Consider the following 22,967-nt stretch of genomic DNA (forward strand, 5'->3'; position numbering starts at 1 on the left):
AGCCTAACAAGGAAGACATATAATAAGCCAGAGATGACTACATGTACCATGGTATGTGCTCTAATAGAAGCAATGAATTAGAGAGCTGCCAAGAGTAGGTACATAACACTGCAGGAGTTAGGGAAGGTAAATAGGCAAGGGACAGTTGAAATGACCATTGAAATGTGAAAAGAAATCAGCAAAGAAGGTCAGTCCAGGCAAAGTTGCCCAACCGGATGTGGCACTTTTAAGAATCTGCTCCTTCCTGGCATTATAGGATGGTGTTCCACAGAATTTCCCCCCTGCAAGCCCATTTTTACTAAACTTGTCTTCCTGAAACACTGGTTTTCACTAGCTTTGTATGACTTATCTGCTACTATAACTCGGCCTCCACCCAATCCGCTTGATAAAGGAGAGGGTCTGTCTTACACTTTGGTCCTGGAAACGGTTTATATCTCAGCATAATTGTGGGGAAACAATTACAGATTACACCACACCCATTCAACCCAAAGTCTAGCAACTTTCAAGGATCCATAGCTCCTTTAAGCATTTTTCTATCAAGTCTTCCCCTTCCTCCTGGGCAGGACCTGAAAAATGGTGGAAAATCAAAATATCATCTGGAGACAGACAAAAGTTGAATATGGCTAAGAATGTTTGAGAGAAAGCAAATACTAGAGCTAGAAAGGTAAAAACAACAAAGTAGTAAAACTTTTCAAGCACCGAGCAGTAATTATGTAAGGCATCATGTCAAGTGTGTTTTGCTTTATCTAATTTAATCCTCCAACTTCCCAGGTGGGTCAATGGTAAAGAATCTGCCTGCCGAGCAGGAGATGTGAGTTTGATCCCTGGGTCAGGAAGACCCCCTGGAGAGGGAAATGGCAACCCATGTCAATATTCTTGACTGGGAAATCACATGGACAGAGGAGCCTGGTGGGCTACAACCCATGGGGTCTCAGAAGAGTCAGACATGATTTAAAAGCTAAACAACAACAACAATTTAATCTTCACAACAACTCATGAGGTAGACCCTGTTACTTTCCCTATTTTACAGATGAAGTAACTGAAGTTCAGAGAGGTTCAGTACTTCCTGAAGATCACACAAAAGGTAAGGGACCAGTCAGGCTCCCACTCAAACTCCGGAATCCACACTCTTAAACTATATGCCTCCCAGATATAGGTCAGATTGGCTTGTAAACCTGCATTCCATGCTTCATTAGCATCAAATTCATTCATTCCATGAATTTGGCCCTAATGAAATGAGCCACTGAAGGTTTTTAAGCATGCTTGTATTTAGACTTGAATTTAGAAAGATCATTCTGGGGACATAGGATGGGGTGAAGAGAATGGACAGAGTTCAAAGACCACTGCCTATGGTGATGAGATGAGGCCCTCAACTTGTGTGGTAGCCATTGGCAAGGAAAGGACAAGAAATGTTTGAGAACTTGCCATGTGTGAGTGGATGCGGAAGGGGGATCGAAGAGGATTCCAAAATTTCTGGTCTAGCTGGCTCTTGGAGGTTGAGAACAGTATCAGCAAAAAGAGAGAACTCAGAACGAACTGGTTTAAGAGACAAGATAGGGAGTTATATGACAGCCCACCACCAGACACACTTCCCTCTGTGGTCAAGCTTGCTTGTGTTCAGATTGTTCTTCCAAGTCAACTTTATAACTGATTTTTTTTTTTAAGTAACTTTTTTGGAGATCTTTCAAAGAGGATAAAATCAATGGAGACTAAGAATCTGGACAGTCTGTTCTGATGGGTCTGGCTTCACATTCCCTTCCTACTCCATTTTCTAGAATAGGCACCACAGAGAATCCATTAACATCTTCCAAATCAGCATCCAGGCCCTACAGGAAAAAGCCCACCCAGCAGGTTTTTAATTGCCTCTCCATCTCACCACCCAAACATCCTTGTTATCCTCTTCTTTTTTTAATGCCATGACTCATCAGACCACCAGGTAAAAGCCCCAGGTCACCAAGCCAGCAGCCAGGGAGGGCAAGGAAAGGGGAGAGAATGACTCTAGCAGTCTCTTTATTTGAAAAGGATTTTGTAGCTTATTCTTGCTGAGCAGAAAGCACCTTTTGAGTGGTCCAATTTATTGAGATACCACAAGGATGACACAGTTGAAAATCAGCCTAATATGAAAATATAAATTGGCTTCCCATGTGAAAAGAAAAAAAGCTAGTGACATTTCCACAGAGCCAAATATTTCATCACAAAGAACTAAAGTCCTCTGTCTTAGTTTTAGGTCATGTATCAATAAGAGGGTTGTTATTTTTTAAACCCCGTGTCATGTGACCCAACTGAATCATCTATAATAATTTTGGGGAGTGAACCAGACAACCAGGACCCTCTCTCAAACACAAATACTGAGGCCAAGTCAAATCAGCAGCTGTTTTGTGTTTCTGAATGAGTTGTTGTAATTTACATGTCTCATTCCATTGGGAACTAAGGGAGGTGACATAACCCAGAAGAAGCTTGGAAGTGAGAGTGTTTGTGGGGGTGGCTGAACTATGTGACCTTTAAGGTCTGCCCTCCAATTTTGTCTTCAGGAGTCAATGAATGTACTTCAGGAGTTTTTGGCGTTCAGGGCAATCTTCTTGGGAGGTTTATTTGAAAGAAAAAGAAAAGTGAGGCTGCAAGTAGGTGGATATGATGAAAGGTTTTTCTTTACATCATCTTCCATGGGAAGTATTTTTAAGTAGCTAGTTAAATGGTGAGTGTCTATCATGCTCTGTATTATGAGAAAAGAGGGAGTTCATCTTCTTGGACAAAATCCATACTACAGTGCTTGAGCAGCAGTCATAGGCAGAGATAAAGCTGATTCTAGGACTTTGTTTTAATTCCACTAAGAAGAATATCACTAAGCATACTATATTCTGTTGTTTAAAACACAAACTAGAGATAGTTACAATGGACCTGGGACATGATATACAGAATGCCACTTCGGTATTGTGGTCAAATGAAGGGCTAATCTTTTTATTCTGAATTGCACAGAGTCGACTTTTCTGTATACTAAATGGTATCATTTAGTTAGCATTCAATAATGCCTAAGTAAAAAATTGTATGATTCACTGAACAGATGCAGAAAAGCATTTGATAAAATGTTAAGACTCACCACCCTTTTAGAATAAAAATCTTCCACAAAACTAGACATACCATATACTCTTAAAAGGAAGAAAATCCTTATTGTTTGCAATAATATGGATAAGCCTGGCAGACATTATGCTAAGTGAAATAAGACAGATACAGAAAAATAAATACTGCATGATCTCACTTATATGTGGAATTTTATAAAATCAACCTCTTAGAAGCAGAGAGTAGTTTGGTAGTTAACAGAGGATGGAGGGTGGGGAAAAACAAGGAAATGATGGAAGGATACAAAGCTTTAGTTATTTGGGATGAATAATGGAGACTGAATGTACAGCATGGTAGCTATTGTTATTAATACTGTATTGTACACTTAAAATTAGCTAAAAGAGTAGACTTAATCTTTCTCACCAAAGGGGGAGGAAAAAAAGTAGTATGAGATGATAAGTATGTTAATTAGCTTGATTGATTATGGTAATCACTTCACAATGTATACATTTATCAAAATAGCACGCTGTATACCTCAAATACATACAATTTCAATTTGTCAATTATACCTGCATAAGGTTGAAAAAAAAAAAAGAATGACTAATATACTTCCACTTGGAATTTGGCTTGTTGTATTATATTCCAGTTTGAGGAGGAGGGCACAATGTAAGATTTAATTCCTCACATTGGCTAAATATTCCAAGCGGGGTTTTTACTATTTATTGTATTATTAATCTTTAAAGAAAATTTATCAGCATGATCTTTTGCTTTGGCCAAGAGCATTTTATAGATCTATATTCATTCCATTGAACAGTAGTGTGTACAATAAATATCTTAGAAATTTTCCAGCTAGTTTAGGCCTTTTATCCAAAAGTTAAGATTGCTATCAAAGCTAACATTTATGGAGAGATCATGATGAGATTAAGAAAACATTGAGATTTTGTCTCTATAAAAACAAATAAGGTCTCTGGATAAAAAGGTCTAGTTATCATAGTATAAAGTCATGTGCCATATTCTAGACTTTATCATGAACTCTGAGTTTATGTTCCAAGTGATATATACTACTAATTTCAATTCCAAAGAATCTAGAAGTTACTCATATTTAATCATTTATGTTATATATTGAACCAATTTCTCACTCTCTGTGAGAAGTGCCTGGGAAGTTTTATGAGTCTGAAGTTCCCTCGTAGGCCATATCATGTGTATCCAAGGATTCTGTGTTATTTGGATCAAGGTGATCTTTTTACAGTCTTTGAAATACCCCATGGCTTCCAGTGATTTCTGATGCCCTGTGAAGGTTTGGGTTTGGGAGTGCTTGCCAAAGGTGTCTCGTGGACACCGGCAGACGTGGAGTCCTGCCCTGCCCTTTTCTTGCCCTCTCTTGACTCCCAAATCCAGGACTGCTGGCAGGATAGTTCATCCATAGCTCAGCTGGGAAGACGAGCACGCCCAACCAAGCCTTAAGGACAGCTTTCAAAATGACCTTCGGAGAGTAAATTTGGGAATCTTCTCAAGCCTTCAATTGGGACCCTTTTCCAAACCAGTGTTGCTGCTTATTTGGTGGGCTCAAATTGGAACAATTTCTCAAGTACTCTAAAGATCTCTCTGACCGTGAGGAGAGAAGCAGAAATATTTCTGAAGCAGACAGAGAGGCAGAGAAACCACTGCCTCCACTGATCTCAAAGACCAAAGTGTCCTAGCCAGCAGAGATGATTCAGTCATATCAACTGCCTCCTACTTTTTCTGGCCTCTGATCGGCTTTAGTCTTCGGTTCTGTTTGTTTTTTCCTTGTTTTCACTTTGTTTCTATTTTCTATTTCTTGGCTTAGCTTGGCCTTTGTCTTTTATTGCTGAAATAGAACAGTTTAAAAAGCAGTGATTAGTGGATTAATGTGAAATTGGAGGGAGCTTTTCAGAAACCTGTGCAGAGCATCCTTTGCCATATCCTCACATTCACCTATTCCCATGGCTTGGATAAGACATTAATGCTTGTCAGAGTTTCAAACTCTACATAATAGAATTGATATTAATATACTTTTTATTTATTCAGGGTTTTGCTTTCTTAAAAAGTTTCTACATATAGTGCCTCATTTGATTCTAGGAGTGACGGTTACAGATGATAAGATAAATTTCAGTTCAGTATGAAGGACAGTTTTCCATAAACTGATCTGTCCAAAAATGAAACAGCAAACTTCACAAACAAATGAGTTCCAAGCAATGAAGATGTTTGAGTAGGTGGTAAACAATCCCCTCTCAGGGATTTTGTATAAACATCCTTGGTTTGGGTATAATCTTGGATTCAATGATACTATGATGAGAAAAAGAAAGAGAGAAAATGAGAAGAGGTATATGTTAATTCAGATATATTGTCTCAGCAGAGAGGAAAAGATGAGAACACAGGTTACAGGTTTCTTAAAATCTTTGGCAAGATTATAGAACTCCCAAATGTGGGTTTAATATGCCACATGTAGTTGAGTAATTCATCATTTCTTAGGTTGTATTTCAAAAGCTCAATAAGAGTCTGAAATAGTATAGGCTTAAATCATGGTCTCAAGAAGTACTGCTCTAACCAAAAACTGAAGAGGAGAGTTAAGTATAAGTGGGAGCAAGATGCATGTAAGGCTGAAGATCCACCCCAGGTATAGACAGAAGGATGGAGTGGGGAGGGCAGATGTGGGAAACGCTGGAATGGCCAAAATGAAGGGAGCAGAATTACCAACCCAGCATAGGGCGGGGCTAGAATGAGGTCACTGCTGTATTAAACTAGAAATGAATCAACCAAATACCAAACTGGTTTGCATTAGTGTGCCCATAACTGGAAGAAGTACCTCCCTTTTTCCTCCAAGACTCCAGTGGAACATTTTAGTAAAATATCCACTTGGCCTAGTCCAACTTTACCTTAAAAAAAATCATTTTTTATGTTCTTAGAAGAAATGTTTTAATGATTTTAGGGTTCTGAGGCAGGCAGGTAGGGCAGGGGACCAGCACATTTTCCTTTCTGTTTTACCAACATGACTTTCGGAAAGTGTGATATAATTTAATGTAACATGTTGTTGTTCAGTCACTCAGTCATGTCTGATACTCTGTGACCCCATGCACTGCAGCATGCCAGGCTTCCCTGTCTTTAACCATCTCCCAGAGCTTGCTCAAATTCATGAGCTGGTGATGCCATCCGTTGTTTAATAATGTAACATACATAACATTACATTCAAGTCAGTTGCTGTCTTTCATATCTGACTCACATCACATACACAAAAAAAAGGTTATGAAAAGTGTTCTTTGCCTAGCTTGGGTACATTTTCTATCGTACACCTGGATTGCCATTGACAGGAATGCCAGGCTAAAAATCCCAGATGTTTTTCAGATTTGACCATGTGTAAATGTGTCAGCTGGAAAATGTTCAGGAAAGTTGCTCATTTTTTTCAGAAAAAACTGATTATAAATTACCATCAGGGCTTCGTAAAATGTTAAGCACCTAGCATTCAGATCTTGCTGTTTTGTTTTGTGTTTTACCATTCTGCAGTAAAAGAAATTAGCACTCCTTGGAGAACATCTGACTCTAGGACTAGAGCAAGAAATATATAAAGTGACCCTGGAGCATCTCACAGTGCCAGAAAGCAAGGAAGCTCTCAAAACAAACAAACAAACAAACAAACAAAAAAACAACAAAGCAAAACAATAAAACAAAAAGACCCTAAAAAGGCCCCAGTGATGGGGAATGTCAAAGAAATACAGGAGCCAACTGAAAATCCCCCCAATGGCCCAGCCAAAGTTGAAATGATTTGAGCAACAGAGTAAATACAGTTGTATTTGATAATAACCCGAAGTATAAAAGAAATATTCATGACTGCAAATGACTATACGAAAATAGGATTGGTTAAAAAAATAAATTGGATAAAAAGACAAATTGTTCATCCAAAAAGAATTCCATATAATTTATGTAGATATTTTGTCCTCAAGGAAATAGAGCATAACTCCCTACTCTGTTAGTTTGGATTGCACATCAGAATTAACTTCCTGCCCAAGAGTACTGTATGGAAAAGGTGAAAAAGAGTAGCTTTAGAGTGTAAAATTTTGACAAATACCATCTGAACCAAGTGGTCAAGGTTAGTATAACAGTAATAAGTCATATACATAGCATGTGATGAGAAGGGCACTTTACCTTCATCTAGAGGCTCTTTAGTTCCCCTTTGCTTTCTGACATCAGGGTGGTATCATCTGCATATCTGAGGCTGTTGATATTTCTCCCAGCAGTCTTGATTCCAGTTTGTGCTTCATCTAGCCCAGCATTTTGCACAATGTACTCTGCATATGAGTTAAATAAGCAGAGTGACGATATACAGCCTTGACGAACTCCTTTCCCAATTTGGAACCAGCCCATTGTTCTATGTTTGGTTCTAACTGTTGCTTCTTGACCTGCATACAGGTTTCTCAGGAGGCAGGTGTTCCCATCTCTTTAATAATTATCCAGTTTGTTATGATCCACACAGTCAAAGGCTTTAGCATAGTCAGTGAAGAAGAAGTAGATGTTTTTCTGGAATTCCCTTGGTTTTCTATGATCCAACAGATGTTGGCAACTTGATCTCTCATTCCTCTGCCTTTTCTAAATTAAACTTGTACATCTGGAATTTCTTGGTTCACATACTATTGAAGGATAGCTTGAAGAATTTTGAGCATTACCTTGCTAGTATGTGTGTGCGTGCATGCTAAGTCACTTCAGGCATGTCCAACTCTTTGTGACCCTATGGACTGTAACCCACCAAACTCCTCTATCCATGGGATTCTCCAGGCAAGAATACTGGAGTGGGTTGACATACATATCCTCCTCCAGGGAATCTTCCCAAACCAGGGATGGAACACTCATCTCCTGCATTGGCATGCAGGGTTTTTTTTTTACCACTAGCACCACTTGGGAAGCACCTGCTAGTATGTGAAATGAGCACAATTGTCTGATAGTTTGAACATTCTTTGACATTGCCCTTCTTTGGGATTGCAATGAAAACTGACCTTTTCCAGTCCTATGCCATTGCTGTTTTCCAGATTTGCTGACATATTGAGTGCAGCATTTTAGTAGTGTGATCTTTTATGATTTGAAATAGCTTGCATGGAAAACCATCACCTCCACTACCTTTGTTCGTAGTGATGCTTCCTAAGGCCCACTTGATTTCACATTCCAGGATGTCTGGCTCTAGGTGACTGATCAAGCATCATGGTTATATGGGTCATTAATACCTTTTTTGTTCAGTTCTTCTGTATATTCTTGCCACCTCTTCTTAATCTCTTATTCTTCTGTTAGGTCCTTTCTGTCTCTGTGTTTTATCACGCCTATCTGCATGAAATGTTCCCTTGGTATCTCCAATTTTCTTGACGAGATCTCTAGTCTTTCTGTGGCTCAGATCATGAACTCCTTATTGCAAAATTCAGACTTAAGTTGAAGAAAGTAGGGAAAACCACTAGACCATTCAGGTATAACCTAAATCAAATCTCTTATGATTATACAGTGGAAGTGACAAGTAGATTCAAGGGATTGGATCTGATAGAGTGCCTGAAGAACTATGGATAGAGATTTGTGACATTATACAGGAGGCAGTGATTAAGACCATCTCCAAGAAAAAGAAATGCAAAAAGGCAAAATGGTTGTCTGAGGAAGCCTTACTAATAGCTGAAAAAAGAAGAGAAGCTAAAGGCAAAGGAGAAAAGGAAAGATACACCCAACTGAATGCAGAGTTCCAAAGAATAGCAAGGAGAGAAAAGAAAACCTTCCTCAGTGATCAATGTGAAGAAATAAAGGAAAACAATAGAATGGGAAAGACTCGAGATCTCTTCCAGAAAATTAAAGATACCAAGGGAATGTTTCATGCAAAGATGGGCTCAATAAAGGACAGAAATGGTATGGATCTAACAGAAGCAGAAGATATTAAGAAGAGGTGGCAAGAATACACAGAAGAACTATACAAAAAAAGATCTTCATGACCCAGATAGCCACGATGGTTGATCACTCACCTAGAGCCAGACATCTTAAAATGCAAAGTCAAGTGGCCCTTAGGAAGGATCACCATGAATAAAGCTAGTGGAAGTGATGGAATTCCAGTTGAGCTACTTCAAATCCTTGAAGATGATGCTGTGAAAGTACTGCACGCAATGTGCCTGTAAATTTGGAAAACTCAGCAGTGGCCACAGGACTGGAAAAGGTCCATTTTCATTCCAATCCCAAAGAAAGGCAGTGCCAAAGAATGTTCAAACTACCACACAACTGCACTCATCTCACATACTGAGCAAAAAATGCTCAAAATTCTCCAAGGCAGGCTTCAACAGGATGTGAACCATGAACTTCCAGATGTTCAAGCTGGATTTAGAAAAGGCAGAGGAACCTGAGATCAAATTGCCAACATCTGCTGGATCATCGAAGAAGCAAGAGAGCTCTAGAAAAACATGTACTTCTGCTTTATTGGCTATGTCAAAGCCTTTGAACATGTGGATGACAACAAACTGTGGAAAATTCTTAGAGATGAGAATGCCAGACCACCTGACCTGCCTCCTGAGAAATCTGTATGCAGGTCAAGAAACAAGAGTTAGAACTGGACATATAACAATAGACTGGTTCCAAATCGGGAAAAGAATACATCAAAACTATAAATTGTCATTCTGCTTATTAATTATATATAGAATATGTCATTTGAAATGCCAAGCTGGATGAAGCATAAGCTGGAATCAAGATTGCCAGGAGAAATATCAATAACCTCAGATATGCAGATGATACCACCCTTATGGCAGAAAGCTAAGAAGAACTAAAGAGCCTCTTGATGAAAGTGAAAGAGGAGACTGAAAAAGTTAGCTTAAAGCTCAACATTCAGAAAACTAAGATCATGGCATCCAGTCCCATCACTTCATGGCAAATATATGGCAAAACAGTGGAAACAGAGACTTTTTTGGGGGTCTGCAAAATCACTGCAGATGGTCACTGCAGTCATTAAATTAACAGATGCTTGCTCCTTGGAAGAGAAGCTATGACAAGCCTAAACAGCATGCTAAAAAGCAGAGACATTACTTTGCCAACAAAGGTCCTTCTAGTCAAAGCTATGGTTTTTCCGGTAGTCATGTGTGGATGTGAGAGTTGGACTATAAGGAAAGCTGAGCACTAAAGAATTGATGCTTTTGAACTGTGGTGTTGGAGAAGACTCTTGAGAGTCCCTTGGACTGCAAGGAGATCCAACCAGTCCATCCTAAAGGAAATCAGTCCTGAATATTCATTGGAAGGATTAATGATGAAGTTGAAGCTCCAATACTTTGGCCACCTTATGCTAAGAACTGACTCATTTGAACAGCCCCTAATGCTGGGAAAGATTAAAGGCAGGAGGAGAAGTGGATGACAGAGGATGAGATGGTTGGATGGTATCACTGACTTGATAGACATGAGTTTGAGTAATCTTCAGGAGTTGGTGATGGACAGGAAAGCCTGGCTTGCTGCAATCCATGGGATTGCAAAGAGTCGCACATGATTGAAGGATTGAACTAGTCTTTCTCATTCTACTGTTTCCCTCTATTTCTTTGCATTTCACTTAAAGTTTTCTTATCTCTCCTTGTTATTCCCTGGAACTTTGAATTCCATCGGGTATATTTTTCCTTTTCTCCTTTGCTTTTTGCTTCTCTACTTTTCTCAGCTATGTGGAATTGTACTACACTAAGAAATTTCTCTGAGTTTTATTTTTGCTGCTAAGGAAAACCACCTACAGAGATAAGAAGTTTTCTTAATTTTTCTCCATTATTAGCTTGAAGATTACTTGTAAAAGGAATGCTGGATACACACTTCTCAAAGGATTTGTCTGTGAGAAAATTAAAATGTATAATGAAATATGTGCCACTGTATAGAGCATTTATATGAATTCTTTTATGCATTTACCTCTGAAGTGGAGATTAGCTTCTTTCAAAATGCATCTGCAACATTTAAAATACATATATTTTAAGGCAGTAGTATCCACATTATAGCAAAGTAGCTAGTTGAAAATGAAATGTTAACATGTTGGTTGTTTAGACTGTAGAAGCTAATAGACAACAAGGGTGAACAATAAACACGAGCTGGCTCAGTTTGCTAAATGTAAATTTCCTCTGAAAGATGAGTGAAGAATGGGCTTCACTTGGTATGGAATGCAAATGTGTGTGATTTTTTTATTTTGTTCAAAATTTTGGATTTTAAATTATACTTCCTTGAATGAGTTATCTTGAAAACAAATAAAAGCCACGCAAAATACTTCAGTTTTACATAGCAAGGTAGGTGTGTCTGATCATAAAATTTATAAGTTTAATTAAAGTTTATCACTTTAAGTAAGACAAATCAACTGCCAATAAATATGGTCACCCTTTGCTTTGAATGGATCTTAGAAGGAAATTATCCGAAAGGAGACAAAGCACTGTCCTTTTGTATAAAAACCTTGGGAAAGGGGGTTTCAGTGAAGAGTTTGCCTTACTCTGATGGGTAGAACTGAGTATGAGATGTGGAAACATCATAAAAATATAATTTATATGTATAACCTGACTCTTCAAGCAATGACATCTATACTGGCCCTGCAGGAGATTCATCCTGAAATGGTAGGTGATAACTGGGACTACTAATCTATGTATCTACAGGGACTCACTGGTGGTCTAGTGGTTAAAACTGTGTGCTTCTACTGCAGGGGACATGGGTTCGATCCTTGGGGAACTAAGAAAGTAAGATCTTGCATGCTGTGTGGTGTGGCCAAAAAACAAAAAACAAAAAACACACAACTATGTAGCTACACAAGCAGGGGACAGATGAGAAAATAGATGCACAGAAATTCCCAGAAATGTGCAATCTTACCATCATGCAGGGGTTCCTGAACTGGGGCTCTGTCCATTCCTGCCTCTTATACAAATATTAACCTCAGTAGAGACACCTAACTAGTGTGCTGGGAGACTACAGACACTTAAAGGCCTGGTTAAAAACCATCCGTTAGTGAAGTTCAGGTGGATTGATCCCAATTCTTTTCTTGAAGCAGAAGGAAGGAAAGATGCTTCTACCCTTTCATTGTCTCCAGCCAAGACCTCAGAGGCAGGAAAGCTCTGTCTGAACGGTGTCACTTGGCCACACAAGTTCGATCTGATGGACTCAGACACGTGTGCAAAGCACACCAAGCTTGTGAAGCAATCACTCGAGGCTCGCGGTGGGAGTCTAGACGTGTTCGGATGCACAATAAGAGCCGGAGACGCGTGCTGCGCACCTCAGCATCTGAGCAGGACCGACATGCTCACCACGCCGCCTCAGGCGGAGCCGGCGCAGCGTGCCCCCGTGTCTCCAGCCCTGAAACCCAAGCCCTGTGTTGAGGAGGGCCAGAGGAGGGGTTCTGCGCTCAGCTCGGCCAGCCCTGCTGTGGGCGGCTGCAGAAGCACTCAGTAATAATTTAGCACTCAGCAGCTGCAAGAGCGGGGATCCCTGCCAAGTGCCAGTCTTTGATTCTCTTCTCTACCAGGCAGCAGCTAGTTCATTCCCTGGGCACCCAGCCACATTTCAGAGAAAGCAGGACGGCTGGTGGCTGGGGTCAGCACAGACACCCAGCCCCCTGGACAAGCCACCAATATGAACCAGCCTGCACCATTAACAGGGCTGAAGAATTGAGCCATTAGCCTGTAACTAAGAGGATACAGAGAAAGATTTACTTAAAGAATTGTATAGCCAGTAAAAAGAAAAAATAAGAAAGTTCTAAATAAACACATTCTAATAAGCAGGGCATGATTTAGAGCCCTTAGCTTGGGGTGGGGGGCATGTTTCTAAGGTAAGATCCAGTTCGTTTACATGGATTCTGGAGCTCCATTGGTTTTCTAATTAAAAAATAAACAAACAATCCACCATTTCCTGTCAGATCTCAAGATCCCAAGGTGCTTCCCTGGAGCCAGAGGGGCATCAGTCATTCCAAACATAAGATAATCAATGGACTGGAGTGTGTGTGTGGGAGGTTGGGTTTATAAAACCTTGGTCGCCTCAGCAGTGTGTGAAAGGCTCCTTGAATTACCACTGCCCAATAGAACATCTCATTCATATCTTCCCTAGTTTTTCACCCTCAATCTCATCTAGATCAGATCTGATATTTCAACAACAAGTTCTGTTCACTGTGGCTTTGTTGCAGCCCTCTCTTTTTATTCGAAATGGCAGCCCCCGTGGCTTCTGTTTATGGCGGTCTGGATTTGTGTTTGTTATCAGCCTAAGGGGTTAAAATTCATTTTAAAAAACAGCATGATGGATGCAGTCCTGCTTTTCACTTGCCACAGGAACCATTTGGTAATTTGCATTTAAAGTCACAGAACCTATTTGGGTTTAAAAGCAAATTGTGTTACAATTAAGCATTTTTTTTTTTCAAGGTACAAGGAAAAATAAAATCTTTGGTTAATTGACAGTGAGCTAATCTAGGCATGTTGCAGAAAAGTTTTTGAATGCTAATAATAGGTTAATTCTACAATTTAAAATAGATGACAGTGTTATTGCAATCACCACTATTTAACATCTGTATGCATAATTTTTCAAGAAATAAAAAACTTTGAAGCATCCTGTAGTCTTAATCTCTTAGAAGTCCTAAGGGTTGCTTGAGCCAATTGATAAAGAGCCCCCCCACCTGAAGTATTTAAAAGACAACATTTGTGGTAAATGGGGACCATCAGTTAATCACATATTAGGGATGATTCCTTTGTTCATTGTATGAAAGTAGCTTAGAGCAGATATTCTTAATATTCCCATACACAATATGTATCTTCTCAAAGCCAGACTAATTCCAACAACCAACATTTAAATGGCATTTTCTTTTTTGTCTCTTAGAAAACAATTTAAGGGGCTTCACTATATTAGTGGGATTTTCCCTTTTTTTCCTAGTCTTCAAAAGATTTTCCTTTCATCTTCTTTTTCTTTCTCTCCAGCTACAAAATGTGCTCATTACAGTCCTATCTGCCAGCTACAAAAGGGAGGAGACTCCTTCTATTTCAGTAGGTATGAATCTCAATAGCTGCTTTCATCTCCTGAGAGCTCAATTCTGCTCTATTTAATAAAACCTAACACTTCAGTTATCAGTCATTAGGAGGAAGCAGGATTGGAAGAAGGAAAGCCTTCATTTCTGTGTTTTCCAGCGTCATATATAATTACACCATTTACTTCCCCAATGGGCTCTACTTTTCTGCTACCTTTTTTTTTTACTTTCAGAATAGTTCTGATGGGAAGTTCATCACGTAGAAAACAAAGACGAGGCAGTAACAACAACAGCAAAAAACACTCCTTCGGAAACCACAGTGGTTCTAGCACAGGCAACTAGCACTCAGTAAGTGCCAGGATGCTATTCATTCCTAAATAAACTAAATCCCCCCTGAAATCATTGTCACTTTGCTTATTGTTTTTTACCCTCAACTAAGGTGAAGTGTATTTGATGAGCCAAGTTTTCTCTATGGCACAGAATAAAAGGGGTTTAAGTTTGATAACCGTAAAGGGCTACAAGTCTCTATGGACTGCAGATAAGACCAATAAACATTATAAAATGCATCTTCTGAAGTACAATCAGAAATCCAATATTGCATTAGTACATGAAAATCAACATCAATTAGTTAATTACTTCTAATCAACTGTCCTTTGTTTAAGAAACAGTTGCAATTAATTGAAAGAGCAAAATATCCTGAAAATCATCAGCATTAGGTCCACAGGGAAGTGGGTATCAATGGCTTTCCACCAAGGTTACCCATATTTGGATTCCCCTGAATTCTGTGTAATGAGATGAACCACCAGCTCTTCCTAAATGATATTAATTCATATGATTTAAAAAAGAAATCACATCATCCTAGAATTTTTTAATCAGAAGAAACCCTCAAAACCTATGTGGTTTGGAAATTGTTAACCTGAAGTTTATCACCTCCTGAATGTTTAAGCTTAATTGTTTATAGGTTTGTGCATACTTTTTGGAAGAGGATCCTTAGGTTTTACCAGCTTTTGTAAAAGATTTATGACCAAGGAAATGTAAAAATTATTCAACTACTTCAATCTCCATCTCTGCAAGTACTTGGTATATAAAAAGTCTGCATTTTTTCTGATGTTCTAGGCTCTTCCATTAGTTGATCAGTTTGCATACAGTGAGCTAGCATTGTGTGACATTCTCCACATATAGTTGTTAGTTCAGGGTATTTAATGAACAGAACCAGAAACTTTGAAACACAAATAAATATGTTCTCTGTCTTGGTCTCCTAGGTCAACTGCTTTATTATAGCCACATAGATTAATCTGATAATCTTCACTTTTCATAAATTGTTGTTGGTTCTTATTTGATCTCTCTGTAAAATATAAATAAATTTTGTACATTTTTCATAATTTTCAAAGCCCTTTAAAGGTATGCTGAGCTATAATTGTTAGTCTTGATGGACTGAGACTGGAAATGTGAATTTCACTGAGGAGTGAACTGGAAACTTGTAAAGATTATGGGTGACATGTGCACCATATGGAAAACATTGTTCAAAATTCAAATTGTACCTTTCAAGTGTCTCTCACATCTCAACATGGTTTTGTTTTTCTAATATAAAAAGGTCAAATCACTGGTATTAGGTGTCTTTTGCCTAGATTTGACATCCTGCAGCACCAAGAATCTTTTCTTGCTTTGTTTTTCTATTTCTTTTCCTGGTGTTAGTTTAATCCTCATCTCTTCCCCATCTCCTGCACTTCATGTATTCTCTCCTTCCTGGTCAGTCTTACCAGCCAGAAAAAAATAAATAAAAAACTTAAACTTGTCATGTAAAAGTAGACTAAAATAAACTATCCTGACAATTATGTGGAAAACAACAAAATCAAAAGTCATTACCATCTACATAGTAAAGCAAAAGACAAAGATTCTCAGGCATCTGAAAATGAAAGGGAGCAAAAATCTTACTTTTCAAAATTTATGTGAAATGTATAAAGACAGAGAAATATATTTTGATAGGTAGTCACAAATGGTGGTAATTTCCTCTAGATTTATTCAAGGAAAGGCTACGGGCCTGGTTTTGTTGAAACTAGTTTCCCTGGCAAGAAGAGAATGGAATTATAAGTGCCTCTTACTCTGTATAAATGTATACCACTGCTTTCAAAACTGATGGTATTCATTGTCACTTTCTTTTTTCAGTAACACTTTCATTTATCTAGCTTACAGAATTCAGGGGTGCATGATATGAAGAGGGCTGACCTGGTGTCAAATCATCTAAGTTTCAGCCTAGCACCACCATTTACTAACACTGTTTAACTCATCTCAATCTCCTGAAGCCTTCGTATATTTAACTACAAAATGGGGATAATAATAGTAACTACTTCACAGACTTTTTCTGAGGTTTTAATAAGACCGTGAATGTAAAGCAAAATGTCTGACACACTCAAGTTTGCCATAAACATTACCATTATTAGCACTGTTATTTTTATTAGGCTCTGTGCCTTGTGCTTTTGTTTCAGAAAACAAGCCACAGCGCCCTTCTCTTTAGGTTCCAACTTGAGATCATTTTCATCTTAACATCCTTCTATACTAATGGTTCTCAAACTTTAGCCTGCATCAAAGTCACCTAGATGGCTGGTTTAAAAACACAAATTGCTGGGCTCCATTCCCATCGTCTCTGATTCAGAAAGTCTGGGTGAGCCCAAGACTTAGCGTTTCTAACAAGTTTCCAGATGGTGATGCTGCTGCTAGTCAGGAATCATACTTTAAGCACCAATGTTCTATATCACGGTTGGCAAACTTTTTCTATACAGCACCAGACAGTAAATATTTCAAGCGCAACCTTGGACAATATGTAGATAAATGAGTGTGGCTGTGCTTTGGTCAAATTTTATTTCAGCACAGTTTTACAAAAGGAACTTGAGCATCTCTGGACTTTGGTATCTTGGCTGGGGGGGTGTCCTGAAACTAATGTCCCCAGGGACACAAGGGATGACTATGTTTGAATTATATGTAATTTTTACTTTATGAAACAACATTCTTTTAAAAATGTATGAGTCATTAAAAATTAATAACCATTCTTGGGGGTCATATGGAAATAGACTCGGGGCCATTTTTGGACTGTGGGCCATAGGTTTCAATCCTTGTTCTAGAGAGACCCAAATGCCTCCCCTTGCCCAGTCTGAGGCAGCGTCCTCTTCCTTCCTCCCTGGCTCAGCCTGAACCTGGTGGTTTGTTGTTGCTTAGTCACTGAGTCAACGTTTGACTCTTTGCAACCCCATGGACTGTAGCTGCCAGGTTCCTCTGTCCATGGCGTTACCTCGGGCAAAAACTGGAGAGCGTGGCCATCACCTCCTCCAGGGCATCTTCCAGACCCACGGATCGGCCTTGCATCTCTTGCCTTTCCTGCACTGGCAGGCAGATTCTTTACCCCTGTGCCACCTGGGAAGTCTCTGCGGGGTGGTTTACTCACTACCAACTGGAGTCTCCCTATGAGGTTGGATGAATTACTGGTGATTGAGCCTGCTTACTACTGCCATTCCTAGAAAGCGCTACCCTTATTCTCCAGCTTATTTGCTGCAGGTACAGCCGCTCAGAGCATGTTCTTGAATATGTTTAAAGGAAAATTTTCTCTCCAGCATTGATGTCCCTCTGTTTTCTAACAAGTTTAGACTAATTTCCTTTACGGTGTATGCCTAATTTCCTCCACTGGTGATGGCCCAGTAATTTGGGTAGGTTAGGCCAATCAGAGCATCTGCTTTCTCCTGGTCATAGTCATTGGTTTAGGATGTCATTCTGGCCAATGAAACATGAAAGGATTTTTGCTGGGGGAATATGGGAAAGGAGTTTACTTGCTCTTTGTTAGAAGTTAAGGAAGAGATCCTTTCTTTGTGGACTGCATGCATGCTCAGTCACTCAGCTCTGTCTGACTCTGCAGTCTGATGGACTGTAGCCTGCCAGGCTCCTCTGTCCATGGGATTTTCCAAGCAATCCCATGAAAAAATGCTGCAAGCAAGAATACTGGAGTGAGTTGCCATTTCCTCCTCCAGGGGATCTTCCCAACCCAGGGATGGAACCTGTGTCTCTTGCATTATCAGGCAAGATATTCTTTACCATTGCATCACCTGGGAAGTGCTGGGCCACATGGTAAGGAGGCACATTCTGAAACTGCTGTAGCCATTAATGCTATTATGAAAGAAATAAGGCTGAGGCAAAAGCAAAAATATGAGATTAGTGCTGAGAAAACTATATATAAACAATCAGAGTCTTATTCACCGTTCTAGATCTTACTTCTGGACCAAGCCACATCTGAATCAATAGGATTTCTTGTTAACTGTGATTAAGGTTCTTTGTAAGATTCTTTGATTTAAGCAGCCATTGAAAAGCTTCATCAAATTTTCCCCTCCTCTTTTCTCTTATGGGATATACTTCAATTAAGCGTTATACCCAGGAGTAAGGGATAAAAGAACAAGTAATTAAACCATTGCTATAATCTTAATTACCACTAATTGAATGAACCCTTGGTGTGGCAGAATCAGATTGTTTCTTGCAGCCCTTTATGTCAAAAGGCTGTTTGAGGGAATGGAAGGATTGTCAACGCAAGCTGGCTAGAATTATAAGTATCCTTTGATTCCCTTTCACATTTGCTTTTCATTATAGAAAGATGACCTATGACTTATTTAGAAACATCTGGATATCTTGAGGCATCTTCTAAGAACTCTCTCCTTATTAAAGGACTCAAATATATACAAGTGCTTGGGAAGTAAGTAGCATAATTACGACTAGAATCATAAGTGGAGTAGATTCTACTTCAGTTATGTCTTGTGTTTTCCAGTGTTTAAAAGGATCACCTAGCTGTTGCTTGACTTCATCTAGTTGTCCCTGTCCTGGTTAAGAGATGGGGAGCATTTAACCAACCACCTATTCTGAAGGACATTATTAGAAGGGGAACTTAACAATAAGCTCTTCCTGGATTCTCTAGTGGGTATAAAATAATACTATGCAATTGTGAGAGTCTCTGGGTAAATTACATGTCCTTGAACCCCAATCTGCCCCCTAAAAGGGATGTGTTGGAATAGTTATTTTAGTTTCAAACAACAGAAACAAAACTTAGCTAATTTCAGCCAATAAATTAAAATAATAGAGTAGGAAAGTTACTAGAAAGGTTTTGCGGGTTCTTATAAGTATCTCACCAGAACACTGCCATTAATGCACTTCAGCTCCACTCACTCCAAGCCTCATTGTCGCTCCAAACCAGATTTCAAATACCTGAAGGGAAGAAACCTATTTCTTGTCAAATTCCATCAGACTAACAGTACTTTTGGCAGAAGATTTCCCTATTTTTTTCTTTTTTTTTTTTTTTTAAGATTTTAACTCTTGTTCCTGGGATGTATGTGGCACAGGATTGAACATCTTCATCAATGAGACTGTTCTTTTCTTTCCATTTCACGTGTATTTACTTCTGGTAAATCTCTTGGGGTGTGAGGATGAGAGAACAGCATGTTGATTCCAGGTTCTGTGTAAAGCCAGGGCAAGTATAATCATTGCATTGTCATTATTCCCGAGAAAATCATGTTTTCTCCTCTTTTCCTACTATGTAGCCCTAGTCTCCAAATTAATACTCTGATTTAATTTCCACTTCCCAGGTATGCACCCCCCCTCTTTTTTTTTTTTTTTTACTACCTAATTAAACTCCACTGAAGGGAATGGGAAAGCATAATGATTGGAATCTTTTGATTGATATTTGTTGCTCTGATGCATGCTTAGCATTTGAGCCCTTTCTGGTAGGGTCCTTTCTCTTCTACATAAGTAGAAAGGGACCAGATACTTTCTCTACTCACCCCCATGGCAGCCAGGGCATTATCAGAAGGCCTAAACTTGACCAGCAGTAATTGTCACTGGAATAAATTGAAATATTAGACCCAATTCTTTATCCTAACCTGTGTCTGTGACTTTTGCTATGTGACTTCACAGCTCTTCTCTTTAGAGGTGGAATGTTTGCATTGTCCCCTTGACTTTGGGTTTGCCATGTGACTTGGATTTGCCAATGGAATGTTAGTAGATTTGCTCTGTGGAAATTCAAAAGCTACCTACACAGCTTGACTTGCCATCTTGAATCTCTACCATCATCATGAGAAGGCATGTCAAGCAGTCAACAGATGCAAGAAAAATGAGAGGTAAGGAGTTTAAATTGAACCCAACTTGAGGTTTGGAGCCAAGTATAGCTTAAATCGGCTAACCCCCAACTTACCCACAAATGAACAAAAGTAAAATATTATATTAAGCCACTGACCCGCCTCTTGAGAAATCTGTATGCAGGTCAGGAAGCAACAGTTAGAACTGGACATGGAACAACAGACTGGTTCCAAATAGGAAAAGGAGTATGTTAAGGCTGTATATTGTCACCCTGCTTATTTAACTTCTATGCAGAGTACATCAAGAGAAACACTGGGCTGGATGAAGCACAAGTTGGAATCAAGATTGCCAGGAGGAATATCAATAACCTCAGATATGCAGATGACACCACCCTAATGGCAGAAAGTGAAGAAGAACAAAAGAGCCTCTTGATGAAAGTGAAAGAGGAGACTGAAAAAGTTGGTTTAAAGCTCAACATTCAGAAAACTAAGATCATGGCATCTGGTCCCATCACTTTATGGCAAATAGATGGAGAAACGGTGGAAACAGTGGCTTACTTTATTTTTTGGGGCTCCAAAATCACTGCAGATGGTGATTGCAGCCATGAAATTAAAAGACACTCCTTGGAAGGAAAGTTATGACCAACCTAGACAGCATATTAAAAAGCAGAGGCGTTACTTTACCAACAAATGTCCATCTCATCAAGGCTATGATTTTTCCAGTATTCATGTATGGATGTGAGAGTTGAGCTACAAAGAAAGCTGAGTGCCGAAGAATTGATGCTTTTCCACTGTGGTGTTGGAGAAGACTCTTGAGAGTCCCTTGGACTGCAAGGAGATCCAACCAGTACATCCTAAAGGATCAGTCCTGGGTGTTCATTGGAAAGACTGATGAAGCTGAAACTCCAATATTTTGGCCACCTGATGTGAAGAGCTGACTCATTGAAAAAGACCCTGATGCTGGGAAAGATTGAGGGCAGGAGGAGAAGGGGACGATGGAGGATGAGATGGTTGGATGGCATCACTGACTCAATGGAGATGAGTTTGAGTAGACTCCGGGAGTTGGTTATGGACAAGGAGACCTGGCGTGCTGTGGTCCATGGGGTCACGAAGAGTCAGACACAACTGAATGACTGAACTGAAGCCACTGAATTTTACTGTTATGCAGCTCCTGTGTGACAACAGTTGACCAATACACTCAGTCTTGGGACTTTGTAGCCCATGATGCATAGGGACAGTGACAGTGAAGAATTTATTTCATTCACGGAGAGACCGCACTCAGGAACAATTGATGGGTGCCGATGACAAAGCTCAGTGTGCAGCTGGGGTGTTAAGCTTGGCTATCTAGCTTCCCTCTGTTCTTGTTTGATTTCCTTCCCTGGTTTGCTGGTCTTCTGGGTTATTCTATGACATAACTAATATCCTTCCAGTAATGTGTTTTCTGTTTAGTTTGGTCTGGGTCAGTATGTGTTGTTTGCAATTTTGTCTGATTTTTTTGCCCTTATATTTCACTGGAAAGTGGAGGATTTGGAAAAGCAGAGGGTGAAAGAGGCCAATAGTGGAACAAGTAGGAACATGAGATCATGGGTCTATAGTTCTGATGGCAGGGTGTGGAGAATTTCTGTGTGGTGTAAGGTGGGATTTTTATTTTATGTTTCTGACAACTTTCAATGATTCCTACTTTCACATTGAGCATGTGAGTAATGGGGTTAGTGAGTAGGTTATCTTTCAAAAAGATTGATCAAAGTATTTCAGTCAGTAAATTATGTTCATCAACAACCCTAAAACTAATCAGTTATGTCTGACTAACACTTCTATTCCTTATCTAAATGTTAATACTTAGATACTTTTTGATATGCTCAGAACTCCTAGTGAGGAAGGTAGAAGAAATCATTAGGTCAGAAAGAAGACTTCAGTCATTAGCCACAAGTTCTATATAATAAGCTTCTTCAAATGCCATTCATTAACCTGGCTTCAGTAATTAACAGAATTTATGAAAAAAAGCTTTAAATGTCTGAAGCTATACATAACTGCTAGAAAATCATTCATGCTCAGATTTTCTTACTAAGACTTGTCAAGTGGTTCATTTTTTCAAAAGCTTCAAAGTATACATAATTGAATGGTGTAATAAATACAAATTCCCTAAGTATTGTATTAGGCATATAATGTGAATGGAGATATGTTTGCCCTTATTGCATTAACCAGAGAATCAGGATATTTTATTAAAGTTGACATCTTTGTGCCATGTTATTGAGGAGAGGTGTGTTTTATTTCATTTAAGATAGAAAAGAATCAAGTTTCATTGCTCAAAAAAATAAACTCATTTACTTAGCATTAATTTTACATTCAATGTAAGGCACTTATTTCTGGAACTTGGATCACACTCACTGTGTTGTATATGTAAAACCTTCATTGACTAGTATATACATTTTAAGTTTATTATCTTTTGCCTTTACACAAAACCCTCGGCAGACTAGTCTTAATGCATATATGTTCAAGATAACCAGGTCTGTTTCTTGTCAGTTGTAAATTTAAATGATTTACTTTTCTTGATGGTTGAAAATGCTTGAAGTCAGGGCATTAGAGGCTAAATTCAGTCCATTTGTGCTTCTTCAAAGAATTTAGAATTTACATGATAGATGAAAGTTTACTAAATACTGTTCACATTCTGGATTTAGAGAGGCAAATAAGGAGTGCCCATCCTGAAATACATTAAATTCATATGAAACATCTAGTTTGAGAAAACGAGTATGGGAGAAAGTGGGAAAAAGGGAAGATTAGAGCAATAGATTTAGAGATAAAATGACAAAGACCTTTTATATTCTCATGGGAATGAAACAAAG

Source organism: Odocoileus virginianus, chromosome 3 (assembly GCF_023699985.2).
Source record: "Odocoileus virginianus isolate 20LAN1187 ecotype Illinois chromosome 3, Ovbor_1.2, whole genome shotgun sequence".
Taxonomy (NCBI): Eukaryota; Metazoa; Chordata; class Mammalia; order Artiodactyla; family Cervidae; genus Odocoileus; species Odocoileus virginianus.